The following is a 20386-nucleotide window of genomic DNA, read 5'->3' as shown; positions in this document are numbered from 1 at the left end:
GCCTGAAATACACCAGCTATTCTTCTCTGTGAAGACTGAAACACTGCCAGGTGGTGTGTGCTGCTGGGATCATGTTTACACACACACACACACACAGAGACACACACACACACACACAGACACACACACACACACACACACAGAGACACACACACACACACACAGACACACACACACACACACACAGAGACACACACACACACACACACACACACACACACAGACAAACACACACACACACAGACACACACAGACACACACACACACACACAGACAAACACACACACACACAGACACACACAGACACACACACACACACACACACACACACACACAGACACACAGACAAACACACACACACACACACACAGACACACACACACACACAGACAAACACACACACACACACAGACACACACACACACACACACACAGACACACAGACACACACACACACACACACAGACACACAGACACACACACACAGACACACACACACACAGACACACACACACACACACACACACAGACACACAGACACACACACAGACACACACACACACACAGACACACACACAGACACACACACACACACACAGAGACACACACACACACACAGACACACACACACACACACACACACAGACACACACACACACAGACACACAGACACACACACAGACACACACACACACACACACACAGACACACACACACACACAGAGACACACACACACAGACACACACACACACACACACACACATCTGCCACTTCAGTGGAAAACAAGGACATGAATGTTCCCAGTATTTAGTCTGCGCCTGTTCTATAAAAGGGGGCACTTCGTGTTTTGGCAGGACGATCTGGTGTTGCATCATCGGTCAGTGCAGATAATGTGATTAGGCAGTATTGATCCAGCATCATTATGATATATCAGCTCCTTTTGGCATCTTCTCCCCGACTCTGTGGGTGAAAGCCTCAATGAGCCAAGCTGCTGTGACGAAGTGTGTTTGAACCCAAACCACAGCATCCTGACACTAACCGGGTGGTTTACAGTGACTAAACTTTACCAGCACGTGGACAAAAAAAGAAAAAAAATCCAAAGAGACACAAACCAGAGTGTGGTGCCTAACAAGCCTACCGTATGCCAGGCCATCCCTCCGGTCTGCGCAGACACTGGGGCTGTGGACGCCGTGCTGCAGCAGAGTGGGCCTCAACACGCAAACAGGACCTGAATCATGTAAGCAGTTACAGTGTTTCAGCTTCGTGTGACTGAGGAGGAATGACAGTCTGGGCTCTCTGAGCAACATGTTAATGGAGTGTGTGTGCTGCAGTCCCAGCATGCTGTGTGCCTGCACAGCACGAGTCACGTCATGTATGTCACGTTATAGAAACAGCCGTGTTCAGTCCAACACAGAGAACACACGGTTTTAGACTACAATATGCTCATTTTTGATGAACACACTGTTGATTATTGCACCATCGTTACACGTGTACGAGTCTGTTAATCATTCGACTCTCAGCCGTGATAATGACGTTCCTGTGAAACCGCTGTAAATCTTTTAAAAGGTGGACGTTGCACCTTCAGTATAAAAGCGCTGCAGGACAAGGCGACAGCTGCCAGTAAGAGCGCTGTTGCCTCTTCTTTTAAATGTATTTATGTGTGAATCTGTAGCAGCAACAACAATGTTACACCACACAATAAAAGCATTATTTTCTTTCTTTCTATGAAGCTTTTATTCTGACATGAATGCACGAAAGAACTCCAACAGCTGCTCCGTCACCGACATGGCCTTTCTGCAGAAACCTCTGACCTCCAGCTCACTCCAGGCACAAAACATCAATACGGGAGCAAGAAAAGTGAGCGTGAGGCCACGGACGGTGTAACGAAAGAAGAGAAACAAGCTGCACGTTCAGGCGCGCTGCATGTTTGAGACAGAAGCGTCCAGTTCGTATTTCCCACCAGTGATTCTGCTCTCATTCTAAGGGAATCTCAAGTTCATTAATGTCAAATATCCAACAGTGCAGCCCTGCTCATCTGACCCCGACCCTGAAACAGTTAGCCCGGCTTTGTCTGGAGATCCAAACCTGTGACAGTCTACCTGACATCCTGCATACAGCTGGAGTCATCGTATCCCCCATCGGTCACTGAACTCAAGCTTCCCGTTGCTCTTTCTAGACATCACCCACTTTAATGAACATCTGGATATGAACTTTTAGTGCACATGCATGCTGGCCTGCAAATGTGACGCTAGCCTTCAGCGCAGTGATCACATCTGCTGCTCATTTGAGCGTGGTGATTTCCAGGCTGCAGTGTCTGTTGAAGGAGCGAAGCACTGGACCATCACAGCATCCAGCCCTGTGTTTATCTCTGACTCTCAAATAAAAACCTCCCAGTTCCTGTCTGCTCAGACGCTCCAATCCACAATCTGCTTGGCTCCATTTGACTTTCCCCTACTCCTCTTTTACCGCCAAGATGCGATGCCCCATCTGTTTATGGCCTAATGACAGATGTGGTCCTCAGGAGGCAGAGCGAGGGATGTGAGGAAATCAGCTGGGCCAAATTATTTAGCCACAAGCTGGAGAGTGGCCACAGAAGCTCATCTTGTCTTTTCCCTCAGGGTCTGAACACATGCTGACACAGCCTGTTTCATGCTCACCAACATTATACACTATCTGTTTGCATGACAAAGGATTTCTTTGTCCATGGCGCCACCTAGCGGCAAATGAGGGGAACTGAGCGGGCTGCTGCATGAGCTAAAATCATGTCAGCAGCAACCAGCGCTTATAAACAGCACTGATTCTGACAGCAATCACAAGACTACAGTCAATGAAGTCTAAGTGTGACAGTTACAGAGCATCTTATCTTGACTTTAAACAGGAAATGCATGTCCTGTCCTCTTCCTCCTGAGCGTCCACATTTTGTGCATCACTCCAGTCACATGCGCTCACCTGCTGCTGCCATAGATGCACCTGCTACGTTTTTCCACAAATATCTGATAAGCCAATCACATGGCAGCATTAGGATATACTGACTTAGCATGAAAAGATGCTAAAGTTCAAACTAGGAGAGAGTGATTAAGGTGGCTTTGAACATGGTGTGGTTATCGCTGGTACATGGACTGGTCTGAGAAATTCAGTAACTGGTGATGTACTGGGATCTTTCCACCCCAAAGTCATTGGGGTTTACAGAGAATGGTTTGAACAGAGGAGATATCCAGGAAGTAGCAGCTCTCTGATGCCAGAGGTTAGAGAAGGATGGCCAGAGTCCTTTGAGCTGACAGGAAGGCAGCAGTAACTCACGTAAACACACGTCATACTCCGAGTACAGCTGAGACCACAGGAGGTGCTGCTGTGGCAGCTGAGGGCAGGAAACTGAGTTAATAACATTGTTAGTAGCTGTGAATGGCAGCTGCTTGATTACAGCACATTAGATAACCATGAGCTTTCCTCTGACCCACACGGCTTCATGTAAACGTGAGTTTGAGCTTTGTATTTGTGCACGTCACACACAACCCTGAACCAATCAAGTTATATATATAAACATATCTCCAAGTTGGGGTGGTGGTTAGCACTGTTGCTTCACAGCAGGGAGGTGCTGTGTGACTCCTCCACCTGCCTTTCTGTGGACTTTGCATGTTCCCCTGCGTCTGCTGCTCCCACAGTCTTAGGACACGCAGGGTTAGCTTGGTGACAGTGGGAAGAAAAACTCCCTTGAACCAGGCTGAGGGAGAAGCAGCCAGTGTGCTGTAGTATATGTGACACATTTCCCTGTCGAGTGTATTTGATCATGATGAGTACAAGCCAACATATTTGTGTATACATGCATCTTTAATACCTGCGGTTTTACAGACTTGTTTCATCTATAAACACCTTGTTGTGCGTTAGTGCGTCATGTTTGGTTGTTTGGGACTTTTGGACTCAGTTATTGGTTACCGTGGAGCGGCTGCAGAGCAGGTCACCTACTAATTGGAAGGTTGGTAGTTCGATCCCTGCCAAGCATCCTTGGGCAAGATCCTAACACCAAGCTGCTCTCTGATGCATCCATGGGAGTGTGAATGCTGTGCACAGCACGATATAAGAATCGGTCCATCGAGCATCTCTTCAATGATGGAACGACACGGGAGAAATAAAACGCCATGCTACAGTGCTGTCAACAATCCTATGCTGGTCACAAACGGTGCTTTCTAGAATAAGTTGGCCTGTTCAGCACCTGCTGTTGTGATCTGACACAGACCGATGCCGCCATGATGGCCCGGGCCAGCATGCAGGTCCTGTTGTTTCTCTGAATTCATGCAGGAAAAAAAGGTCAGCAAACACATCGTTAGTGCACTTTAAGTTTATTCATCACATGCAGAGCAGTTTAACAACATGGATACTGAGGACACGTTGTGTGTTATTGATCAGGATTTTAATCAGTGCTTGAGAGAGAACTGCATCTGTTCAATCAGCAGAAAAGAAATGCTGTCTACAGCAAGCTTTGCTTTCAAAGCTCTGTTATGGACTGAGAGACGCTTCTTATCTTCAGTAGCTGGGCGCTGCCCTCGTGTCGTTCTTCAGCCCAAGCCTTTGACACCAAACACATTTCATAGCAGTTATTTTCAGCCTGAAGCAGAGGATTTGATTTGCTGTTGAAGGCAGCGCTCCGTGAGAGCTGTGCTTCCAAACCATTTACAGGCTGACGTTACAATGACCCCGGCTGCATTTCTTTCAAATGAGTAACAGCCTGACATGGTACGTTTCTAGGAATCTAGATTTTGATTAACTTTTTACAGCGTGCGTATTTATGACAGCAGGCCAGCATCGTGAAGCCCGCTCACGTTTGGCCAAACGAGGGAGTGAACAGAGATTTGGATGAAGGCATGAACTATGAAATATTGGTTCTGAATTCTTGCTGAAGCTGTCAGACCAACAGGCAACACAGCAGGTGCTGATCTGCACGAGCGCTGACAGACGCCCCGTGCTCTTTAAAGCTGGGCAAGGTAACTGTGCCGGCTGGCAGCTGAAGACAGCAGCGAGGAGAAGCTAAAACACTGAAGGGTGATGTCAGCAGGCCGCACGTGCACAGAGTTGATCCTTCATGTCATCAGGTGTGCGAGGAAGAAAAGAGGCGAGTTCTCGTGGTTCAGGCTATAACATGAAGCACTGCGACATGGAAATGTATTATGTCAGTGAGAGGAGGCATTACAGGAGCCAATCGAATGGTCGAGTCGCTTCTTACACACAACATAAACTAACCTCGGCATGAAACCGTCTGCTTGTTTTCTCCTCAATAAAAGATTCTCCAACCAGCTCACGGGTGGCTGTTGGGTTTGTGATGGAGGCTCCACCAGGAACTTCCTTGTAGTTTGGATGAAAATACCAACATTTGCTAACTAACTAACTAACTAACTAACTAACTATCTTTGCAGCCAGTTTCACAGTAGTGCCTACTTGGCAGCTGGGTGTGGGATCCACATTTTCCCTGGCAAACGGGAGTTTGCAGAGCGACCTGTGTGACTCGGGCTTGCTGCTGCTGTTATTTTCAAATGGAATAGTTGCAAGTATGGAAACTATAAAGGGCGGAGCCACCATGTTACCCAGTCACAAAGACGCCGTCTGCTGGTGAATGTGACGAGAGGAGTGTACCTGCCTGAAACTGAGAGACGTCCCTGAGCCCACACATGAATGTTTGTACCACCTCCACATTAGCCCAGATAGATTTGACAACGCTCTGCGTCCACCCTGCGTTTTCACAGAGTAAAATGCGTCATTGTTTTAGAAAGTCTACGTTTGCGCTGTCCACACTGCGACGCAAAATGCTGCGTTTTCAAACCGCTGCGTTTTCCTTGAGCGAAAACGGCGTCTCAGTGTGGACGGGAGGCCAAAACAGAGAGAAAAGCATGCATCAGTGTGGACGTAGATCAGAGAGCACAGAGTGTGACACTCATCACCACCCAGTGGTCACTCAACAGAATCCAGCTGTGAAGCGCTTCTGCAGCAGTGTGAGGTCACAGATGTGCGTCCACTCTCTGTAGGTGATGTAACCTGAGCACGAGTCAGTGACAGTTGTGATTTGTGAATACGGTGTCTTTGTGAGATCAGCAGTGGTGTTAAAAACAACGACTGCTTCATCAGAGACCACCCAGAAGTTAAACGGTTCCCGAGACGTTTGGCTGATCATTAAGACCATTAATATTATTATTATTAAGAATGTGCTGCAGGTATTTACAGACACATAATCCAGTAACACTGCTAAAGAGAGGCCTGTGGCCTGACTCCCTTTCCAAGGATAAATCACAGTTAATAACTGCCAGACAGGGAAAAGAAACAATATAAAGAACTTGAAGGAATTCATACCAGCTTCCTGTGCCTCCTGTTAAAAATATTACGACCTGACAGGGCTCAGTGCGTCGCCTGTGGAGCAGATTTAATGGAATAAATGTCTCACGGCTATAAATAAGTGACCAGGATCAGCGTCTCCTGGAACTGCACCAGCAGGGAGCATCTGCAGAGTTTCACGCTGCAGCCCTGACAGCAGACTTGCTTGGTATTCCTCTTACGAGAAGCTTTCTTTCCTTTGCACGCCATGCCCCACTTCATCATTTCATACTTTGAGTCTGTGCTGCGCTGTCCCAGCAGATCCAGCGTTTGATCCAGAAACCATTAGCTGCTTCCAAAAGCAACATCTCGTCTTCCTGAGCGTCGTTTCCAGTTAAAAATAAACAGCCTTACACAGTCATGGATTGGAAGCACACTCTGCTCTGGAGGTAGACAGACTGTTCATGAAGCTGTTTAGGACTCAGATTAGTCGCTGGCAAACAAGTCCCCCACACATCATCTAACTAACAAAGTCAAAGAGAAGGTGTGAGAGCCGCCGTCTCTGATAACAGAAGCTACTGTAGGAGGCGAGTCTGTCAGTGCTGCTTGTGTTAACATGAGCAGATAGAAAAGCTGCTGTTGCGTTTCCACTCGCTGTCCCTGCCATCACTGCCAGTCGACTAAACGCATCACATGCAGAGAGTGAAGTGCTGAGCTTATTTTAAAGTAGCTGCGGGACTAACATCACTCTCGTTTCCTCCAGACTCGAGGTCATACCCAAAGACGTGCAGTGCAGCAGTGTGTTGCTGCTTTGTGCTTCCTCTCAGACTCACAAACTGTCGACCAGCATAGAAACCAAACATTAAACGTGTATCGTGTGTTTTCAGCAGCATTAAAGGCATTTACAGCACAGACACTGTGCATTTAAACACTTCCTGTTAACAGGTGGTGATGTCACAACATCAGAGTCAACATCCACATATTTTGTCCACGTTCAACACACATGTTTAAACTAGCTTTGCAAACGAGACAGAAGCAAATAACATGTGTTCAGTGTGTGTGTGTGTGTGTGTGTGTGTGTGTGTGTGTGTGTGTGTTAGAGAGCAAGCCAAGTGAAAGTCAGTGTTACTCTGCTCTTTAAAAACATCTCATCTTACAGCAGCACTAATGCGATCACACAGCCTGAACACGCCGAGTGCAATAGCTGCTGCAGTGTGTGCATGGCAGGGCTCTTAAACTAAAGGAATCTCAGGCAGCAGCTCCAGAGCTGTGCCAGCTGTGCTCATATTTAACACAGTGCTGTGCAGTTTCCAGTCCTTTGAGCGCCGGTCGGCTCCTCCTGCAGGTGGCGCTCACTGATAGCAGAGGTAGCTGGTGATGAGTTTAGGGACCTCCAGCTGGCCTATGACATTTAGAGCCCTGGTGCCGAGCTTCCTCCTCACTGCCAACCTGCTGAGCTGCTGCAGACTCAGAGGAGAGGCTGAACACGGGGAAAACATGTCAAATCTCTGTTCATAACACATGCAAATGATAATATGACATTTTTCACAAGAACAAAATGACGTGTCAGCCTCTAGAACACTGATTCACTGTGAGAGTAAAGCTGGAGAAGTGAAAGACAGCTGAGCAGCTGTGCATCAGAATGTTATGGCACATGTCAGGTGTCGTCTTTCTGACGCTTCGTGGAAGTGAAAATGATCCTCTCGTGCCTCCTGCTGTTGCTGCACACTCATGAAACTTACTCTCATAAGACTGTAGGCAGGCTGCAGAGGGAGAGCCCGGCGTGGTGTAGTCCACGGGTCTCCTCTCGTGTTGATCTCGAGCGTAGATGTTGGCTCCAAACTCCACCAGCATCTCGATCGTCTCCACCCGCATGCTTTTAGCAGCGTGGTGCAGCGGAGTCTCGTGCAGCCTGGCGGCGTTCACTTTAGCGCCTACGCAGAACAGAAACATTGAAGCCTGAAGGAAGACGTCGGTGTGGTTATTTAACACATCGTTGCACCGCGGCGGTTCGTGCCGCGCCTCAACACAAAGCTCAGTTTCTCAGGGGGGCAAACATTACTGACGGAGGTGCTTTTTGTTCTTTCTGGAGCATTTCTGTGATTGTGTGCCAATAATGTCTGAAGAACACTCGTGCTTTTACCAACGGCATGTTGGAAACCTCTCTCTGCTCCTCACACACCTGTGGCATCAGGACGAAAATCCTGTTGCCTCGTTCTCGTGTTCCCAAAGCGGAGCGTTCACACTCCCAGCGTGACCAGCAACAGTACCCACCATCCTTTTACGGCTCCGGGGTAAGGGGCTAAAAATGTGTTCTCATCTGCTCCTTATACCTGCTGGTCTACAGTTAGCACGCTGACTGTAAGGTAGCTTATACTGTGTTGTACTCTGTGTTTGATTCATCCTACTGTGCAGACCCTCACCTGCATTGAGCAGCTCTCTAACACAGTCCGTGTGCTCGTTAGCACAGGCCGCGTGCAGCGGGGTGCCGTGGTAAAGGTCATACGCCTCGAGACAAGCTCCCATGGAAATCAGCAGCTTCACACACTCAGAGTTTCCTGAAATACAAACATATATAAAATTAACTTTTATTTTCCAAAAACACAGACAAAAGCACAACACGCGACACTCTCACCTCCCATGCAGGCCTCGTGCAGGGGTGAGGCTGTGCGGGAGGTGAGGGCAGGGTTCGCCTTGGCACCGTACTGCAGCAGAAGCCTCACACACTCCAAACTCCCAGCTGAACAGGCATCACACAGCGGGGTACTTCCATCCACATTCCTTGCATCCACCTGACAGCATCATGGGGAACAGAGTGTTTTCTATCAAGCCATTTCTACTTGTTTGATCTACAGTTTGACCGACTGTAGATCACATTACTGCGCCTGTGACTCACCTGAGCTCCAGCCTCAAGCAGCAGCTGCACACACTTGGCCTGTCCGTGGAGGCACGCCTCGTGCAGCGGTGTGATGGAATCCACGGCCACCATGTTGACCGAGGCTCCGCCCTGAATGAGCTCCTCCAGTTGGGAGGCCTGGCCGAGCGACGCTGCCTTGTGCACCTCTGTTCGCTCCGCCCAGCAGCCTGCAGAGGAGCACGTCAGGAAGAACTGAAACCTCATCTCATTTACAGCAGCTGTTCTGCTGGGGTTTCTCAGTTTGCATGTTGCCTGTGGAACACCTATACACTCGCAGACCCGGGGCTGAACGCAGAGACGAACACACCAGGACAAACCTGGACAAACCTGGGGCCCGTTCTTCGTACCTCGCTAAGTAGGTTAGCCGGATTAGATTGTTTACGATTTCGCGTGATCCTGGATCAGTCGGTTCCCCGAAGCTCATCCGGGACTTGCTGTCATAGCAACAGAGCCGTAAGCGTAAACCTGCTCGGGAGCAGGTTTACTTTATGTAAACAGGATTAGATCGCGGCCACGCAGGTATGTCCGCTTCATTTATACGAAAGCAACAGCGACATTTTTCCACTGTTTCACCATAAATAAATATTATCAATGTAACTAAAGACAATGCAGCACTTGATCCTTTTATTGATGTCACACAGATACATACAGGTCATTTCCTAAAAAAGGGAAATGTACTATTAACATTCTATTACATGTATGTGATTATTACAGATGTAATTCATATTTCAGAGTAGTAATTGTAAATTACTTCGTGTAATCAAGATGAGAGACCACGGCTATAAAAGCGAAGGTGGATTTGGGAAGCCTGTCGCAGCCATGTCCTGTCCGTATACGCGACCAACCCATTGCGGAAGGTGCAAGATTGATAAGGAGAGTCCTCAGAACTCAGCGTATATTGCGGGACAGACAGGATCCTTTAGCTCAGCGCGACAGTGTGCTCATAGAGAGATATCGATTTTCCCGTGAGGATATTATTTACTTAACCAACTTGTTGACGAGGGGGTGCAGGACCACCACCTGTCTTTTTTTCCTCTGCCCTTTTCTTGGTTGCTGTTATGAACAAACTAACAGAGTATTACAGGCCAGTATTACCTTGCCAAGAGACGCAAAGCAATCGAAGAGATAAATATTACCATTCTGTAGAATACTCCTGTATTCCACTTTTACTTGTTCCCATGTTCTTGTGGGTCCTGTTGTGGCTCTAATGTGAAAGGGGATATAATATAACATATTATAATATAATATAATGCCATATGATATTGGACAATATAGTGTCATATGATAGATCTACCCTACCGCCTACTGGTGTTGGCCAGAGGGGCCGATGGCGCGATATGGCAGCCTGGCTACAACCGTAGCTGCCTCCACCAGTGTGTGAATGTGGGAGTGAATGAATAGTGGTATCGTAAAGCGCTTTGGGTGCCTTGGAAAGCGCTATATAAACCCAATCCATTATTATTATTATTATTAAATTACCTACGAGTTTAATTTGTCAGCAACTTTCTGCCAGCCCTCTCTCCTTGCTTTTGCAGCCTTTGCAGTGTTCTCTTGCGTTTTAATTAAACTCTGAAACTCCTGAAATCCCTCACTCATGAGTTCTTGCTCTGCTGCCGGAAAATACCGAGCACGCCCCTTGGACATTTTCGCCGACCAATCAGCGGGTTGCCGATCAATGTTTCTACTATCGATGCGTAGCCCCTTTTACGACACCCAGTGATGTCACATTCCTGCGTCCAGCTGTAGTAATCGTCAACAGCAGGTGTGTTCGGGGAACCGGATTAGCGAGCTCACGGTTAGCGCGATGATTTGATCTTGGATGTGTCATTTGATCTTGGATGTAGTAAGCGACGTACGAAGAACGGGCCCCAGGTGTGTCCTTAGGAATCTTGAAGGACTGTTTACAGAAATCAACATACTGTAAAAGTTGCTTAATCTCTTCTAACAGTCATTTAAAAACCTCCCACTCATTCACCTCTACAGCTTCCAAAACACTTTGTGAAAGATTTCAACAGTTTCTACTGGAAAAATATCAGATTTGAGGTACTGGTCCCTACTGGGAGTGTCGTTCCCTGCTGCTGTAAACCAGTGTGAGCCTGTGTCTTTGTCAGTGTTAAGTGAAGCGTACGTGTAGGTTCAATAAGGAAGCTCACATCCGTCTGCTCCCAGGTGTTGCCGGCTAAATCTAAACTTCACATCACTTCCACTTTCCCACGCTCTCAACCTGTTTGTGACATCACCATTCTAGTCCAATCATCTTTCTCTTGGCCTTCTTCGGGCCAATCAGCATTCACGGCGTGTACTTTAGATCTCACCGCGCATCTTTGGGAACCCCTGTTTTTCTGATGCTTGTAGCCGACACTCACAGTATCCTGTTATGAAGGCTCGAGCACTGTGGCCATTAAGGGAACTGCTCCACAGTGGTTTAAGTCTTACTTTATGAACAGGAGCCTCTCAGTCCAGATAGATGCTTCTTCCTCAGCTGCAGCACCTCTTACTTGTGGAGTTCCTCAAGGATCCATCCTAGGGCCACTCTTATTTTCCTTATATATGTTGGCTCTAGGGTCGATTTTTATTTTAAATATAATATCTCTTTCCACTGCTTTGCTGATGACATTCATAAAAAAAGAAAAACAAGTCTTGGACGCAGCGTTTTCAGTGGGAGAAACGTTTCATCACTCATCCAAGTGACGTTGGATCCCAAAAGGTTGAACAGAATCAGCTTTTTGGGATTTACTTACCTGGATGTCTGAGCATGCATGAAGACAACTCTGTGAAACTGTTATCGGACTGTCTTGCTGATATAAAAGTCTGGATGAACTCAAACTTCCTCCACCTTAACAATAGCAAAATGGAGGTTATGGTATTTAGGAGATCTTTCCAAAACCATTCTTGAGCGCTTTGTTGTTCACTCCTCTGTCAGGTATCTTGGCATATTCTTTGACAGCTCCTTTAAATTCACAAAGCAAATAAGCTTTAAGCTTTATTCAGCTATGACTTCTTGCTAAGGTAAAGCTTTATTTTCTTCCTAAGGATTTTGACAGATTGAGCCACGTTTTTATATCAACTTGCTTACTGATTACTGCAGTTCCCTTTATGTTGGTGTCCTGGTGTATTTTGGTGTTTTTGCTCTATAAATAAAGTGGACATATATAAACATATATGGAATTAGTACTTTTCAAGCTTTGCTACCACTCGGTGACCACTGCCTGATGGTCAGTGTGTGTGTGTGTAATTCTAACAGCCGCATTAACTTTTTCCTGTTTTTACTTAGCTTGCATCCACACCTGAGGCCAGGTTTGAGTTTCTTGGCACCCTTTGTACCAGGTCTGCCACTACTGCACATTCACCCAGTGCATATACTATATGTATGTATGTATATATATATATATATATATAATGTTCTTCCTCTACACCCCCCCAATTTTTGCACATGTCGAGGAGCGTGTCAGGCTACATTTCACTGTGTGTTATACTTATAACACACAGTGAAATGTAGCCTGACACTTATACAAGTGTATAACTATGCATGTGACAAATAAAGAACCTTGAACCTTGTCTATTTGCTCTTTGTGGGGTGGCATGGACTTCCTCCCACAATCCATTTCATATACACACATACTGTGTGCCGGTGTTCCAGATCTACTGGCGTTTAGATCAACTGGCGTTGGTCGAACAGATGTGTGGCAGTCTTGCGTTTCAGGAGCTGCTACCGACAAACCAGCAAAAAAACGCCAAATGTGTCACCTGTGACACTTGTGAGGTTGTCTCAAACACACTCCGTCAGTCTTGATGCTGTTGAACAACAAAATGTTTAAAAATGTGGCGAGTTTACCTGGTGATATCCTCATGCGCGACGCGATCGCAAAAACAGCAAACAAGTAACACCACGCCGTTGTTGTTCACAGGACAGCAAGAGTAAACGATCGGGAGACTCTTGTCGTCGTCATCGTTCCCCTCGCACGGTTTGTTTCTCCGAATTCAGCGTTTTTGCTTCACAACTACAGCGTGCAGTTTACTTTGTGCACTAACATGGAGTCGAGTCAACCAGCGCCACCTCTGGCCAAGTGCCACAGCCTACAGCCAGATCAACCTGTGACACACATCTGCACCACGTTTGAATCAGTGTCATGCACATTTGTACCTTTCAATTGTGTCTGTTTGTGCGTCATGCAAATAAACCTTTGAAAAGAATGAAATGATATCATATATTCCTTATTGGCCTACATTTGTTCAAAATCCCAAATTATATACACAAAGTCATAGAAATCACCACTCCAATTGGTCATCATGATTTTGATATTCTCTTTTTCCATAACAATGAAATACACCTTGGACAAATATGACACATCAATATTTCATTAGTGTTGTCACATCACATCCTGTAAGCATCGTCTGTCTGTGTCTTTTACCTGGAAATGAATATTTCCAGCCAATATAGGCAATCCATCAACATGGCTGGAGTTATATACAGTCTGTATAAGTGTGGTTAATCTAATGAACATTTGTAAGGAGACGGCAGTTACTTTGAAATCACAGCAGTTACACAGTGATTAGTAATAAACAGCCAGTAAGAGTGAGTGGATTTAAGAAAGTCAGTGACTCAGGTGTGTCGCTTGGTTTGTCATCTGTTTGTGAGACTGGAGGAGACGTAGAAATCTTTTGTTTTAAATCTTAGTTAGGAAGATGCCTGTTTGAAAACAAGCACTTTCTGTGAGGAATGCAAGAAGTACATCTGCAGAAAGCACATTTTGTCCAGCATGTGGACAAAATTGAAAATGTTGAGCATTGAAAAACTGAGAACGTTGGGCAAGTTCAACAGAAATGTGTTTGTAAGAACGAAAAACCAAATTGTTCCTACAATAGTTATGGAAAGTCTAACTGTTGTATGTCTGTGTTCTACATGTTTATCTGATGGGAAATAAAGTTGCTATTGTTTTATTGCAGTTTTTGGATAATTCTGAGTGGATTTACACAGTACAGGTCAAAATGACAGCAACAAAATCAATGTCAATTGTTTGTTCTTCAACATAATACAAGGGTTCATTTCCAAAACTTGCTTATGATCTTCAATTTGTAGCAGATCCACTATCACACAGCAGCTGGAGCAGTCTCCAATGGAGGTCAGTCCACTACTACCATAGCCCACTACTAGATTAACTTGTGACACATCTGCACCTGCTGCTATGATCACAGTGAGTAGAGGCTGAGTGGCTGCACTAACCCCTGGTACATCCAAATCTGCCCACAAACATGTTGAAAGATGCAATGGCAGCAATGTGGATTGTCAACACTAAAAACAATCGGTAAGCAAAGACAACAGGGATCACTTTTTTCTGTTTATTTAGCACCCACAACATTTGTCCACAACACTGTGTGGTACCACTTTCCACAGAAGGTGCATTCAATCTGCAAGATTGAATGAGATTGTCAGAGTCATTGTCTGACTGTTTATTACTAATCACCTGCTGTACATTCACAGTAACTGCCATCTCCTCACAAATGTTTATTAGATTAACCACACTTATACAGACTGTATATCACAACCAACTCTAACATGTTCGTTTGCAGAGGGAAGACACAGGCAGACTATGCTAACGACATGTGATGTTACAACACTAATGAAATATTGATGTGTCATATTTGTCCAAGGTGTATTTCATTGTTATGGAAAAAGAGAATATCAAAATCATGATGACCAATTTGGTGATTTCTATGACTTTGTGTATATAATTTGGGATTTTGAACAAATGTAGGCTGATAATAAATACATGATATCATTTCATTCATTTCAAAGGTTTATTTGCATGACGCACAAACAGACACAATTGAAAGGTACAAATGTGCATGACACTGATTCAAACGTGGTGCAGATGTGTGTCACAGGTTGATCTGGCTGTAGGCTGTGGCACTTGGCCAGAGGTGGCGCTGGTTGACTCGACTCCATGTTAGTGCACAAAGTAAACTGCACGCTGTAGTTGTGAAGCAAAAACGCTGAATTCGGAGAAACAAACCGTGCGAGGGGAACGATAACGACGACAACAGTCTCCCGATCGTTTACTCTTGCTGTCCTGTGAACAACATCGGCGTGGTGTTACTTGTTTGCTGTTTTTGCGATCGCGTCGCGCATGAGGATATCACCAGGTAAACTCGCCACATTTTTAAACATTTTGTTGTTCAACAGCATCAAGACTGACGGAGTGTGTTTGAGACAACCTCACAAGTGTCACAGGTGACACATTTGGCGTTTTTTTGCTGGTTTGTCGGTAGCAGCTCCTGAAACGCAAGACTGCCACACATCTGTTCGACCAACGCCAGTTGATCTAAACGCCAGTTGATCTAAACGCCAGTAGATCTGGAACACCGGTGGCCTTCTGTCAGTGCAAGCTGCCTACTCAAATCTAAAAGTGGACGTAAATTAAAACATGCCAAAGGATGTTCATCGCATCCTCTACAGAGACAAAGTCAAATGCATGACTCGATGCGTGCTTAATCATCCAGGTAAGGAAAAAAGGTTGATTCTGTTCACCTGGACGTAGCGAGAAACATTTCGTCATCATCCAGTGACGTCTTCAGTCCCAGCTGACTGCAGGTGTCCCCAACCTTATAAACGGGGCATTTACACGATGACTCCAACTGGCGCCACTGACCTAGAATACGCTAAAGGTCAAGACTGACCACTGATCAGTGATCAATGCGCTTTGATCAGTGGATGTGATCGATTGTAGTTTATGGTTCACGGCTCAGTGCGTGAGTTCAATAAGCAAGATTGTTTTCATTTTTTACCGCGTGCCACTGCTCGGTGTGTGCGCGTGCAGGCCCACGCAGGCCCATGTGGGCAGCGGCGAAGGTGTCTCTCACGTCATCGTCACGTTTTCCAGGTGAATAATTCTGTCTGTGTAATAACATGACAGCTGTCATTACCTGCTAGCTCCAGAACAAGGATTACGGCAGCCGGTGCCAGTCCTGCCGAGCTAACTCGGCCTCGATTACCGACCGTCTCGCTCTCGTACTCACCGATGTCGCCAAAGAAATAGGGCCGAGACTTTTCAGCGTCCATCCTCCGACTGCTTCCCCCGCAGAACAAGCTAGGCTGGCACGAAACGCGGGACTTACGGCTGTTTGTAAACAGCGTCCTCGCGCGCTACATGCGGCAGGAGTCACGTGACAAAACCCGACCTCCGCGGGCATGTTGGACTTTGTAGTTTTTACCCCAAATAACACCGTTTCACGCGTGGAGAGCGACTAACATTTATTCTAACTCAGGTTGAATAACATCCTAGCGGGGTGTAAACAGCCTGTCCTGAACAGAACGCCTGGTCACGATCAAATCTGTAATCTGGTGTTTAACACAGCAGCTCGTGTCGGAACCACAGAGTAGCTGCCCTGCACCCACTCACAATATCTTCTGTTGAGAGCTCCTGTAGATTTTCTCTGAACAGGCTTTGATCAGCTGAGCTGTACCTGCTGCTGCTCTGAGGTTTCACTGAAGTCAACAGTTTGTAACCCAATATTTGACACGCTGATTGGCTGATTTCCATTCCCCACACTGACAGTACACTGTTTGTGCTGTTTTCATACCAGATGGTATAAAGTTGGCATGAATTCAGTGGATTAATCAGCTACCCTCGATGCAATCTAATTCTGATCCCGAGCACCTCTGTGCACCAGTCGCACACTGTTCTTTACTCTAAATCCATCACAGTGCACCTCACTACCCTGTTTATCCTACACAAAACTGTAGCATCTCCTTTCATGTAGCATCTCCTGGTGACCAACACCCAAACAGGACAGCCATTCATCGATCGTCTCAGGAGCATCTTTACACAGCCTGGGGTCTTGCCTGGTGTGACAGACCCCAGCCTCTATGGATCGTGTGCTTAGTGCTTGTTCCTCTGCTGCCACGATTAGTGCCTCTGTTCAGTCGAGCTGTATCCAGCCACTGGTAGGACTTCTGGATGTCAGCCACTTCCTCTATCTGGAGATGCAGGGGCCTGTCCTTCCATGATGGTTCCTCCTCTTTCTCAGGTTTCTGCTGCCTGAGGTGTTCACTGAGCATGCAGTTGGTTATAGGCATCTTCCTGATGTATCTGTGGATGTTCGCTGTCTCATCCTGGACTGTGGTGCTGACACTCACCAGTCCCCGGGCTCCTTCCTTCTGCTTAGCATACAGCCAGTCAGGGTTCTGACTTGACCCTCCATGCATGGTCAGGAGCTTCCTCGTCTTGAGGTCACTGAATTTATCTCCTCCTTTGGCCAGCTTATTATCCCAGCAGGGTAAAATAACTTGACCTGAGTCACTGATGTGCTCTTGGAGTACTTTTGGTAGTCTGGCCAGTGTCGCGTAATGTGGAGTAGAGAGAGCTGACAGGCCCCTGGCCATCACAGCTGAGCCGATAAAGGAAATTGCCTTATGTGTTATACATGTGTTGGAAATTGTCAGAGTGCTGAAACAGAGCTTTATATAGATTATACGTGTTCTCATTCAGCAATGAATTGCTTTAATTTGACATACAGTGTTGAACTGACTCCGTACAGAGATTTTCATCCTGGTTACACGTGTTTCATCTGAATGGCAAACATTTTTCAGGGGGCATTTTAAACCTTGTACACTAAATGTTCATGTGTAAGTCTGTAGGGATATGGGACGATCACAGTACTGGAGGTAGCTGTTGATGCGGTGGGATATATTCAGCTGGCTCAGGACCTCCGATGCTCTGGTACCCAGCATCCTCCTCACAGCAATCCTGCAAAGCTGCTGCAGGCTCAAAGGATTACCTGTCAACAACAAATGTTTTAATAAGACGATCAGGCCTCAAAAGCAAAAAAAAAGAGCAAGAACGTAAGAACTTGAATGTTTTTGCTGTAAGTCAGACACAACGCAGAACCTTACTTTCATAAAACCTGAGGCAGGTGTACGAGGGAGATGCAGGTGTTGTGTAGTCTATAGGCTTCCTTCCCAGGTTGTCGCTGGCGTACACATTGGCCCCAAACTCCACCAGCAGCTCAATCATTTCCACCATACCGACCCGAGCTGCGTGATGCAACGCCATTTCATGGAACTTCACTGAATTCACATTAGCACCTGCATAATTCACAATCATGTAAAGGTCTTAGTCCAAAGACATGCACAGGTTAAATGCTGTTAGCATGAGTGAACAGCTGTCTGCCTCAGCCCTGTGATCCAGAATGAACCCGCCCCTCACCCTCTGACAGCTTTGATTGGCTGCAGCACTCTCTGTAGGAAATAAAACAACCATACATTGCACCTTTAACACACCTGCAGTTAGCAGCTCCTTGACACAATTCAGATGTTCTTTAGCACATGCTATGTGAAGGGGAGGCCCAAAGTGGACGTCAAATGCCTCCAGCTTGGCACCGCTGGCTATCAGCAGTCTCACAACTTGAGGGTTACCTGAGAGGAATGTGAAGCGTTGTTCATAGGGAGACACGTGACAGCATGGCAGAGTGTTGTTCCTGCTGAAGGTTTACCTTGTATGCAGGCCTCGTGGAGCGGTGAGGCAGTGAGGGCTGTGAGGGACGGGTTCACCTTGGCTCCATAGTCCAGCAGCAGCTTGGCACATTCCAGGCTGCCAGCAGCACAAGCATTACAAAGAGGCGTGCTACCATGGATGGTGCGTACATCCACCTGGAACAAACAGAAGAACATTATCTAGCTATTCTTTAGGTAATCTACAAAATTGTAGGGCCATGTTAAGACCTGAACAACAAAGAGTAGTTATCGTTTGTGAGGCTGTCACAGAGGGAGTGCCTCTTGCTGCCCAGCAGTGGGATTCTGCACCAGAGAGCATCACTTTGTACCCGCTGTGTTAAGGTGCGCGACTCCCAGACTCTACACCGGCTTGTAGAGTGAAGCTGTGCCTCACCTGGGCTCCTGCCTCCAGCAGCAGGCGAGCACAGTTTGGATGAGCCTGGATGCAGGCTTCATGTAGAGGAGTGATGTTATCCACAGTCACCATGTTGACGGACGCTCCGTTTTCTATCAGCTGCTTCAACTGCAAAGTCCTGCCGTGGGATGCTGCTTCGTGCAGAGCAGTGCGGTCTGCCCAGAAGCCTCACACACACACACACACGAGCACAACAGCAAAGAGACCGTCCATTAACCAGTTCCATTATGCGTAAACCCAGTAACCACGGCAGCAGTACTGGGTGGAATAAGTCTATTCTGTCAGTATCCATCAGTGTCATGGCAAAGTGTCCATTACTAATATATGAACAAGGGCAATACTTAGACTATTACAGAAATAACGACGTCTTTTTGGCCTCATTCATCATGTTTAGCACATACGTCCATTAGTTCGAGTGTAGTCTTGTAAATGTCGCATTTGCTCCTCATTTACAGAGGAACTCCGAGCATGTCATCTAGCTCTAAGCCGGTTAGCTACCAAATGACTTGGTCTGTGCAGCGGCCGAACTTCCTCTGACGGGACTGTTATTCTCCGCCTACATTTCCCGGTTAAACCCGCTTTTGGCAGCGAACACACGGTGTTATAATCGGACGTCAGCCGTTCCTGTGGATGAGCTGAGGTGTAAACCGTTAACTGCTGACGATGCTTACCGATGTCGCACAGAAACGAGCGGCGGGCTGCCGTCACCTCCATGATTACAGGTTACCACACACGGCGCTCTACAGAGTCGAACGGAAAGCCACCGCGGCATTCTGGGAATTGTAGTAGCGATCTGAAGACGAACCGAGGATTCTGCAGACTCATAAAGCGAACGCGGAAGTGTCGAAATCCATTTCCTAGTTTGGTCACATGGAACTTTTCTTCTTAAAGCGAGTCAGTAATCATAGACTACCTACCTTTAAGGTGTTAAAGGCTCGTTTACAGTGATGCCAGCGAGGTGTGACGACTGCGGTGGGTGATCCGAGGCTACAGGGGTGCTTGGACAGCTTCAGCTTTCCTTCCGTCACCACGTTTGTCCCACAGATGCCTTCATAAGAAAGCAGACTTGCTGTGTGTCCAAGAAGCTCGTGTTTTAGTTTCTTCAGCTTGGCACGAATCATCAGCATGTGTTTGTGCGTTAGATCCATGGAAATGTGTTTTTACCTGATGACCCAGTATTACAAGTCTGAGCTTTCATCCATGATGATGCACTACCAAATGTTGTCAGGGTAAGGATGTGTAGAAGCAGACATTACAAAGCCT

The 20386-nt window shown here is 46.6% G+C and overlaps 1 pseudogene across 1 annotated transcript; it reads right to left on the bottom strand.

The window, feature by feature from the left end:
• Nucleotides 1-7787: 7787 nt before the first annotated feature.
• On the bottom strand, nucleotides 7788-20328 carry LOC309693059 (annotated as a pseudogene). Its single transcript, XR_014280770.1, has 11 exons — nucleotides 19795-20328; nucleotides 19103-19290; nucleotides 18496-18864; nucleotides 18109-18300; nucleotides 17844-17993; nucleotides 17353-17603; nucleotides 16233-16359; nucleotides 9195-9382; nucleotides 8934-9090; nucleotides 8722-8856; nucleotides 7788-8232 (listed from the first exon to the last, which is right to left on the bottom strand). The product of XR_014280770.1 is annotated as an uncharacterized misc_RNA (transcript).
• Between the last annotated feature and the right edge of the window lie 58 nt (nucleotides 20329-20386).

Source organism: Aulonocara stuartgranti, assembly GCF_965226115.1.
Source record: "Aulonocara stuartgranti genome assembly, chromosome: 17".
Lineage (NCBI taxonomy): Eukaryota > Metazoa > Chordata > Actinopteri > Cichliformes > Cichlidae > Aulonocara > Aulonocara stuartgranti.
This window is presented reverse-complemented; position numbering and strand designations above follow the sequence as displayed.